Source organism: Hippocampus comes, unplaced genomic scaffold (genome assembly GCF_001891065.2).
Source record: "Hippocampus comes isolate QL1 unplaced genomic scaffold, H_comes_QL1_v1.1 scaffold248, whole genome shotgun sequence".
NCBI classification, from domain to species: Eukaryota; Metazoa; Chordata; class Actinopteri; order Syngnathiformes; family Syngnathidae; genus Hippocampus; species Hippocampus comes.
This window is the reverse complement of record NW_017806277.1, coordinates 509,030-518,980: the sequence shown is the minus strand read 5'-3', so window position 1 is coordinate 518,980 and position 9,951 is coordinate 509,030.

Here is a 9,951-nt window from a genome sequence, read left to right as displayed (position 1 = left end):
ACAGCAGCAAAGGACGTAAAGTGTTTTCTGGACTCAATTGGCAATGCATTGTATTGTACACATCACAATCATAAAAAAAAAAAAATGTCAAAATGCCAAGTGCAAGTTAGAGGTAATGTTTTGGTTTCTCATTCGATTGTCTTTTTATTACTAAATTAAGTATGTGATCTTTTATCACACATTCCAAGACGATTGATGACCAAACATAACAAGGGAAGTACTGAAGAGTGAAATTACAGAACATAACATTATGTACTTCTTCAATTTGTTAACCTGTCATCAGTGCCTCGGTTATTTTTGGCCTCAGCTCATACAGATAAACTGGCATGCGTTTGTGTGTTCATAAGTTCCATGAAGCCGTAGTACAGAGAAGAAAAAAACATGAAGTCGGCATCACTTGAATGTTAGCTTTGGCAATGTGAATTGTCAGTCACAAGTTTCGGTAAAACCATTATCAGACATCCTTTCATATATCAAAATAATGGCGGATGCCGGGCGGCTGTTTTTCAGGCATCCCGTGTGGGGAATACCATTTGTGACTGAGAAAGGCAGCTAGGAATGTGGCCCAAACTCTTGATCGAGGTTTCTCTCGATCGAGCTTTGAAGGAGGAAGAGTCTTCAGTATCACAATGCAATCCCTGGGAAATACTCCCCTACTTCCTTTCATTAACACGGCTCTGCAATGGAAAATCCATCTGGCTGGATTTGCTGTTTGTTATGGGAAGCAAGCATTGCCCTGTCTTTGTTTTCACTGTCATACAATTTCACGCTTCCAGGCTTTTCCGTTTGTTTGCCTGTCATATAATTGCTGCGTCCAGTGGTGTCAAGCCGCAGGATTCTTTGGTCCTAATATGTTTTGGTTCCTTTGTTGTGTGGCCCATGTCTACGCACCATAGATGCGCTATTCTGTAATTTGTTGTGGATAAAGGATTTCAATTTGGAAGCAATTGGAGACCACTTTACACCCACAACTGTGTGTCCATGTGTGATTCCCCCCTCCCCCACCCATCCTCTGCCAATTGTGATGGAGGTGCTATTAAAATATTTTTAAGATGATAATGATTAAAATTCATTCATCCATCCATCCATCCATCCATTTTCCGATCTGCTTTATCCTCACAAGGGTGGCGGGGGAGGCTGAAGCCTATCCCAGCTGTCTTCGGGCAGTAGGCGGCGGACACCCTGAATCGTTTGCCAGCCAATCGCAGGGCACACAGAGACAAACAACCATCTGCGCTCACACTCATACCTAGGGACAATTTGGAATGTTCAATCAGCATGCCATGCATGTTTTTATGGGAGGAAACCGGAGTACCCAGAGTAAACCCAGCAGGCACGGGGAGAACCTGCAAACTCCACACAGGAAGGGCGGAGCCGTGATAGAACCCACAGCCACTGCACTGTGAGGTCGACACGCTAACCACTGGACCACGGGCCGCCCAGAATTCATTCAATGAACTGATTTCTATAATCATTCACAGGGATTGTCCCAAGCTGAATGAAATCCGATGAGATCCTTTATACACGTCTGTTAAGCGGGGAATTTGTCTGCCTGCGCCTCGATCAAATACACCAAAATTGCTTTCATTTACACCTGTTATGGTTTTGGACCAGTCTGGAACAGGAGCGGATCCCACAAACGAAGACGAGGATAAGATTCGAGTACAAAAAAAGGTCTATTTACAAAATAAGGTTCAGAGATCGACAAACTACAACATAACACGCTGGGAACAAAGAACCAAGATAAAAAAAAAATGATACTAACCAAAAGCGCTTGCAAAAGGCAAGAGAAACAAAAGAACGCTTAACAAGCACAAAGTACTTTACAAGGCTATGATGATGAGCGATTTCGAAGAAGGTCGAGAAAACAAGCACTTGATACGAGAGTCGTCAGCAAGGCAAATTACCGTATTGGCCCGAATATAAGACGGCCCTGATTATAAGACGACCCCCTCTTTTTCAAGACTCAAGTTTGGAAAAAGACGTTTTGAACACCAAATTAATTTTTATACAGAAAATAATTACAGTACATCTGAAACAAATGATTATAACAATATATTTGAGAGAAAAAGCATGTTATTTTGCCTCATTAAAATCATAATATCTGAACATTTAAATATGTAAACTAAAATGCAATCACATTCGTAAATGAATGGCTTCTGGTTTTTGAAATGTAAATTACATCATAACTTCTCCTCAGCTGCCGGTTAACCTGGCCGATCTTCGACACACTTTTCTCCAGATTGTCGCTACGTTTCTCCATTTTCTGTTATCTCTTCTATTATTTTCTTCTCTTTTCTTTCTTACCACTATTTTTTATTTTTCTTCTTCGTGCTACCGCTATTTTTATTTTTATTCTTCATGACAGGGGTTCACTTTGGCCTTGGGAGTCAAGTTCAGCATTTGCTTCAATGATATCTGGCGCCATCTAGCGTCGTGAATGGGTATAATGTCTAGACCCCGAATATAAGACGACCCCCACTTTTTCAGTCTTATTTCAATGCAAAAAACACCGTATTATATTCTGGCCAATACTGCATCTGACAACTGGTGATGGCTTGGCAATCTCTTATAACGTGACAGATAATGACATGACGAGGAACAGGTGAGGGATTGGAGGCAAAACCCTCTACTCCCACCTGCTGGAGACTAAATAAACAGAACCATGACAACACCACCTACACCCTGAGTTAGACGTGGTTGCACTGAGTCTAAAATCGATTCTAGATTTTGTCACAAAATTTGCAGATATGCTGGGGAGCGTGCAATAGAAAATTCCCTTGATCCCTGGAATGCCAAGTGACAGCGCCAAGTACCAAATTCACAAACACATTAAACTAAACATGCCCCGACATGAATGCTTCATTTTCTAAGCTGAGTGCAGTCTACAAGAAAAATTCTGTGTGTCATAAAGGGTCAACACGGCCCCAAACACGGTAGACTAGACTTGCCCCAGCACCAAAATGAAGTTGCACCCGTTTTTTTACATTGTACACGGGCATCCGCCTATGAAAATTAGGCCGTTGGTATTCTCAGCATGCTTTGTTGCACATACAGTTGACACTTGTAACTATGTCGATGTAATGTGTTATTTTGTACAGACCCCGTGGAGTATCGTCACAAGTCAAGTTCTATATATCGCTACTTTTGGTATTCTGTGTGCCTTTAAAGTGTACATTTTATCCTGTGTTTCAAACTCTTGTAAAGTGTCTTTGAGTGCAATGAAAAGCGCTTTCAAAATTAAATGTATTATTATTATTATTATTGTTATTATTATTATTATTGAATTCATCCGACTTTTGGTGAAATTCTTAGGAACAAAAAGTGCAGTCATTGCTAATAATGGCCTGCACATTACATACAATGTAGAATTGTAGTTGTAAAGAGAAGGTTGATACCACAGCTCGGACTACCGAACACACTTTTTTGCTGATTTCACCTTAGCAAACCATAAACCAGCCCGGCCTACCAGGAATTTTCTGGCACTCCAGATTGGTCACTTCTAGCTTATATAGAATGAAAATCCCATCCAACTGATCCATGATCTAAATTCTAAGATATGTAGAAGAGTTTCTCCAGTTTGATAACACACAATACAATTTTAGTCCTTTCCCAAATGAGCAATTGTTAAGCAAAGCCTGATAGATTCGTCCAGGTATTTTTGCTGGTTGTGTGATCAGGTCAGCCGACACTTTGCATAACACATGCAAACGTCTCGTTCAGATTCAAAAGAGAGAACCTCCCGTCCTCTCCCATGTCCAGTACACACTGTCATTCAGGATGGCTGCCCACTTGAACCAAAACAATGGTAGACTTTTTTTTCACTGCAGGTGGGATATCCTGATTTATGTTATCTGAGGTCTCTATCAAGCGTAACTTTATTTAGCAAAGAGGAGGTGCATGGTCCAGGCAGCTTGTGCCAACATGTCTGAAGATTAGACTAAAAATGATGCCAAAATGTTTCATTATGAACAGATGTTAAATCATGCTCTCAGACCTTGGCCTCAGACAGAGTGCAGGAAGTTCACCTTTGTTCAAGACTGGAGCTAACTCTTGGAAAGCATTAATATTAAATTAGCCACTCTTGGAATTTATGAGCAAAACATGTACATTCATCAAACGTTCATCTTGAGAATTTTGATTCCTTCCCAAAATATTTCACCAGCGCTGGGTGGACACATGGATAAGAATGTTATGTTGGAGTTCTGTGCTGGCCTGATGCCACCGAGACTGTAAACATCCCAATCTGTGGGGATATTTGTTTTCCTTTGTTTAAACTATTTTGACGTCTCTATAATGGAGAGAGAAAAACAGGGTGAGGCGTTTGTTGGTCAGGCTGTATTTACGTGAGCACATCCCATTGCCTCGCGGACGTGTACTGCACTGGCTCTCAATGCCAATCAACCACTGATACAATCATCGATGAAAAAAATAATAATGAAAAGAGGAGCCCCAGCCAGTGATGATCCTCCATAAATCCTCAAGGGTTATGCTTGTCCATCACAAAAAAAGAACCCTCCCACCCCTCAGCAAAATGACTGAGCTCATTAAGAATAATCTCAAAAATATTTGATCAATATTTTCAATTACAATTGATTCCTAATTTACCACAGGAAAATTCTTTCAATTTTAGGAACGATTGTGTGATGGGCTCCAGCGCGGTCGCTACCCGAGTGAGCATAAGCGGTTCAGCCAATGAATGAATGAATGAGAGTCAGTCTCGAATATTGTTTATTATAATGGTTAATCAAAGACTCTAAATCGGTGGGAATATGAGTGTGGATGGTTGTCTAAATGTGCCCTGTGACGGACTATCAATCAGTCCAGTGTGTACACTACGTCTTTCCCATACTCATGACCCTAAATAGGATAACCAGTCGAAAAAGGATATTCTTGGTATCATTTTATCAACATAAAATTATACTGTCACAAAAAGATCCATTTGAAATTCGACAACTGTCCTGTGCTGTTGTTGATATGTTTCCATTTTAACCCTTTCAGGGACAGGGGTCACGACAGTGGACAGCTTCTCATGTTATCAGGTTACAGGGTGCATGAAAGGGTTAAAACAGCCAGTTGTTGTGAAATGGTGTCTTCAACTGTCGCAATAGTTGTGGTCAATAAGAAGAAGAAAACCTTTATTCGTCTCACAATGGAGAAATTCCCAATTTACAGAAAACTAATGGGAGAATGCACTTCCTTTGGAAAATCCCATTGGTTCAAAATACAGTCGTGCATTTGAGGAGAAAGGAAAACATGTCTTAATCGATGCACAAGCAAATGAAAAAATAACCCCACCAACATCGAAACAAAATTAAAATATTTTTAACCCTTTCATGCAGCCTGTAACCTGATAACATGATCAGCTGTCCACTGTAGTGACCGCTGTCCCCCGAAAGGGTTAAACATAACTTAGTAGGAAACCACTGGGATCAAATCACACAGTTATATTTGCTTCTGCTTATGTTGTCAGTATACCTTACAGTGTCAAAGATACTACTTCAGGTATAATTAGTAGGGCTCGCTGCCAACAGGGTGGTCTGTTGAAGGTTTTGATGTTGTTATGGTGATAAAAAATATCCTAAATAATGTAATCTGTAAAAATATGAATACATTACGTTTAATACAGTATAATGAATCAACATGTGGGAAATAAATGACACTATGGAAGAGGATAGATGACCTTTCTGGGTGTGTCAAGTCATTGGAAACCCTCAAATCAGGGGTCTCAAACTTTGGTCCTTGAGGTCCTGCTTTCCTGCATGTTGTGAAACGTTTTTCTCGGACAACACATCTGATTCAAATGGTCAGGTTTGTTTGTTATCAGGCTCTGATCGTTTGGATCAGGTGTTTTGGACAAAGGAAACATCTAAAACGTGCAAGAAAGCAGCCCTCAAGGACTGGAGTTTGAGACCCCTGATTTGAGGGCTTACAATGACTTGACACACCCAGAAGTGTGTTTATAGTCTATTTATTCATTGATTTTTATTTTTTTTTCTGGGACCAAATCCTTTATAATTTGCGGAGAAACTTGCACATTTGTGATTTTCTTTAATGTGGTAGGGCAGAATTCATTTTTGTGGCAGAATATTCTTTACAGTATGTATATTTATTCTATCATGGCATCTTTTGAAGTGAGACGTCACTGTGGGCTGTAACATGAAACTATTTGTCCACTCAAACAAACTTCCGCGGTGGAAGGCCGAGGGTGGAAATTCCGCGAACACACACGCTCAGTGGCTGCCAGGGGCTTTCAGAAGTGCGTGTGTTTGCGGGTGGAGGGCTTGGTTGGTAGTTGTGAAAGAGTAACCTAAAATTTATGAGCCAATAACCATCCTATTGCATTCATTGTTTAGAATGTTACCGTCCGTATTAACCCTGCTGGAGCATATCCCAGCTGTCTTTGGGCAGTAGGCGGGGGGACACCCTGAACTGGTTGCCAGCCAATCCAAGGCATACATAGACGAACAACCATCCGTGCTCACACTCACACCTAGGGGCAATTTAGAGTGTTCCATTAACCTGCCATGCATGTTTTTGGAATGTGGGAGGAAACCGGAGTACATGCAAACTCCACACAGGAAGGCCGGAGCCCCGGGATCAAACCCTGCACCTCTGCGCTGCGAGGCCGACCCACTGACCAGTTGACCACCGAGTCGCCCTGAAATTAGAAATGAATTATGTAATTGCTTATTCGTCATGATTGGCGAGAAAGAGCTCCTGTCTCTTGTGCTTGCACAAAAAGCAAGGTTTATAATTAGTGAGAATGAATCTCTGATTCACGATGGCGGTCGGTGACTGAGCTGTTAGAATTGAAAGTGAACCTGTCGAATGACAAACAGACAATCTGAAATACTGTGGATTTGGGAGGAATGGTTCCTCTTGTCTTCACATAATTACTGTGCTTTATGTTGCCGGGACAATGCACTGGTTGAGAATGAAGCCTTTCGTGGGACAAAAGCAGCTTTGTTGTTTGTGAAGAAGCCTCCTCCACTTTGCTTTGCTAAACATTTCTCTCCTGTCATTTTTTGCAAAGAGGGAAACTACTTCGCATTGCAAGGAATAAGCTTGCAGCCAAACAATGGTTCTTCTTGTGAAATATGGCAACAGGCGGCTCACCTTTGGCTCCATGTGCCTTCTCCCTCGGCTTATTTACGTAAGCAGGTTGTGTTCTTTACCCCACCAGGAAGAGGTGTTGCAGGAAACCCAAAAACTGTGGTCAGATTTAGAGTAAACCGACTGCCACAGACTTGCAAATCAGGGCTTCTCTTGTCTGAAGAAGGTGAATAGAAGGGTAAAAACAAACGTGACCTACGCAGTACTATCTGGAGGAGGGTCAAGATTCAGTCCCACTCTCTGCTTTGACTGCAAATTTCCACATTGTTGTGAGGTTGAGCTGACCTGAAGGATAACCTGTCTATTGTGTGGCGAATTCCACTAAACTTTGGACGAATGGATATTAGATTAACTTTTTTAAAATTTATTTCTGTATTTGTTAATTTTCACAGGCGAATTGTGACTTTTTCAAAAGCCCATATCCCACTCAGCGGCGAAGGTTTGTGAGTGTTTGTGAAGGTAAAGAATGTGGATTGATGTCCGGGTTCATTCAAGGTCGCAGACGCTTGCAAACTTTGAACATGCTGAAACATCAACAAACACTCCGTTTGCAAATACTTGAAAACTGCTGTCACTTAGCGGGATACGGGTTTCCATCCATCCATCCATCCATCCATTTTCTGATCCGCTTATCCTCACAAGGATCGTGGGGCGTGCTGGAGCGTATCCCAGCTGTCTTCGGTCAGTAGGCGTGTTGCACACTGAACGGGTTGCCAGTTGAGGTAAAATCGGGCCTAAAAAAATCCAACCCGACCCGACCCAGCCCGCAGGTATGAAGGCCCGACCCGGCCCAAGCCCGACCAATTAACTTGATTTGCAGGCCCAAGCCTGAAGCAAACCCGAAATTTCATATTTTGTTTGTGAGAAATTGGGAGGAGGAGGGGTGATTTATGATAACAAATTAAAGCCTGTCTTTTGCAACGAAATCTAACTTAAACAAGACTGTATAAAAATATACATCTTTTATATTTCTGTTTCTGACGAGGGTACATTAACTGACAATTTTCCATCATTGACGGATTTTTTTAAGAGTTGACGGGAAAAATTTAAGGCCAACCGTCGTTTTGACGGGTTGAAAATTGGGCCATAAACCACAGCAGCAGTGCGTCCTTAAGAATCTAGCGCGGGACTTTAAGAGAGAGAAGCAGAGAGACAAAGAAGAACAATGATGGGTGGATAATAGACAGAGACAGGAAGGCGTTCTTTGAATTGTCATTGCAAGAGTTTAGTCCGGTATGTGTTGTGATGAGGCGACTTCTGTTTTTTTGCGAACCACGGTCTCTCGTGGCCAAAACTATTCACGGCCTCGAAATGCCTCAAAACAAGTACAGTGATCCCTCGCTATTTCGCGGTTCATTTATCGCTGCTTCAGTGCATCGCGGATTTTTTCAAACATATTCATAAAAAAAAAAAAATAAAATAAAAAAAAAATAAATAAAAAATTAAGTCCGCAAAAAGTCCGCAAATGGTCTGGGAGAAGCAGCGAAAGTCAGCAAAACAACAGCGAGTCACTCAGAGCAACATATACAGTACTACATGTATATGTTTACTGTATTTTGTTATTCATACACTAACCTAACCTAACTTCTACATGTTTAAATCTATTAGTATACAGCATTAAGTAATGTTAATTACGACAAAATTGACTTCTACATGCATACATACCATTAAATTTGGCCTTATAAATATTTTTTATACTCATACACCTGTACATGTACCTATACGGTTGGGGGGGGCTCGCTACTTCGCGGATTTTCGTTTATCGCGGGTGGTTTTGGTCCCCATTAACCGCGATAAACGAGGGATTACTGTTTTACTTAGTTTAGTATTCACACATCGTTTTAGTATACATTTTTAAAAACATATATTTATTTTAAAAAAGTTAGTGAGAGAGAAGCCCGGCCTGAAACGACCCGAAGCAATGATTGACATTTTAGGCCCGACCCGACCCGAATTTCGGGTCGGGTCGGGTTGGGCTCAGGCTTGGGCTTAAGATCTTATCTCTAGTTTCCAGCCAATCAAAGGGGCACACGGAGACAAACAGCCATTCAAGCTCACAATCACACCTAAGGACAATTTAGAATGTTCCATTAACATGCCATGCATGTTTTTGGAATGTGGGAGGAAACCAGAGAAGCCGGAGAAAACCCACACAGGCACGGGGAGAACATGCAAACTCCGCAGAGGAAGGCCGCAGCCGGAATTGAACCCTGCTCCTCTGCCCTGTGAGGCCGGCGTGATTACCAGTCGACCACCATGTCGCCCCTGAAATAAGACATTTTCTGAAATTACTTTTCATAATGCTGCTGTAAAAAACTCCATTTAGGATAAACGGTGTTGAAAAAGGATGGACGGATTGGGGTGAATGATGTTGCGGTTATAAATGTTCATCTCACAATAATTAGGAAACATCAATTTCAATATGCGATACTATTTCTAGAAACCTTTGCCAGAGTTTGCATTTTCAAATTCTTACTTTGACAACACTACTAGAAAATCACAATGCTTCATCACTGGTGAGCTATTTTTAGAACAGGCCCCCGGGCCACTTATGTGGGCCTTGAGGGCTATCTGGTGCCTGCGGGAACAATGTTGGTGACCCCTGGTCAAAACCATAATGTAGAAATCTAAACATCGCCTGGTGTGCCAAATTGCAATTAAATTGTCACCAAAACGTATATGTGTAGCTCCAACACTGCATTTTGCATGTTCTCCCTGTGCCTTTGTAAGTAGGAATGGTTAATTTCCGATGTGTGCCCTGTGATTTGCTGGTGACCAATTCAGGGTGACCAAATGGCAGGTGGGATAGGCTCCAGCACACCTGCAACCCTACCA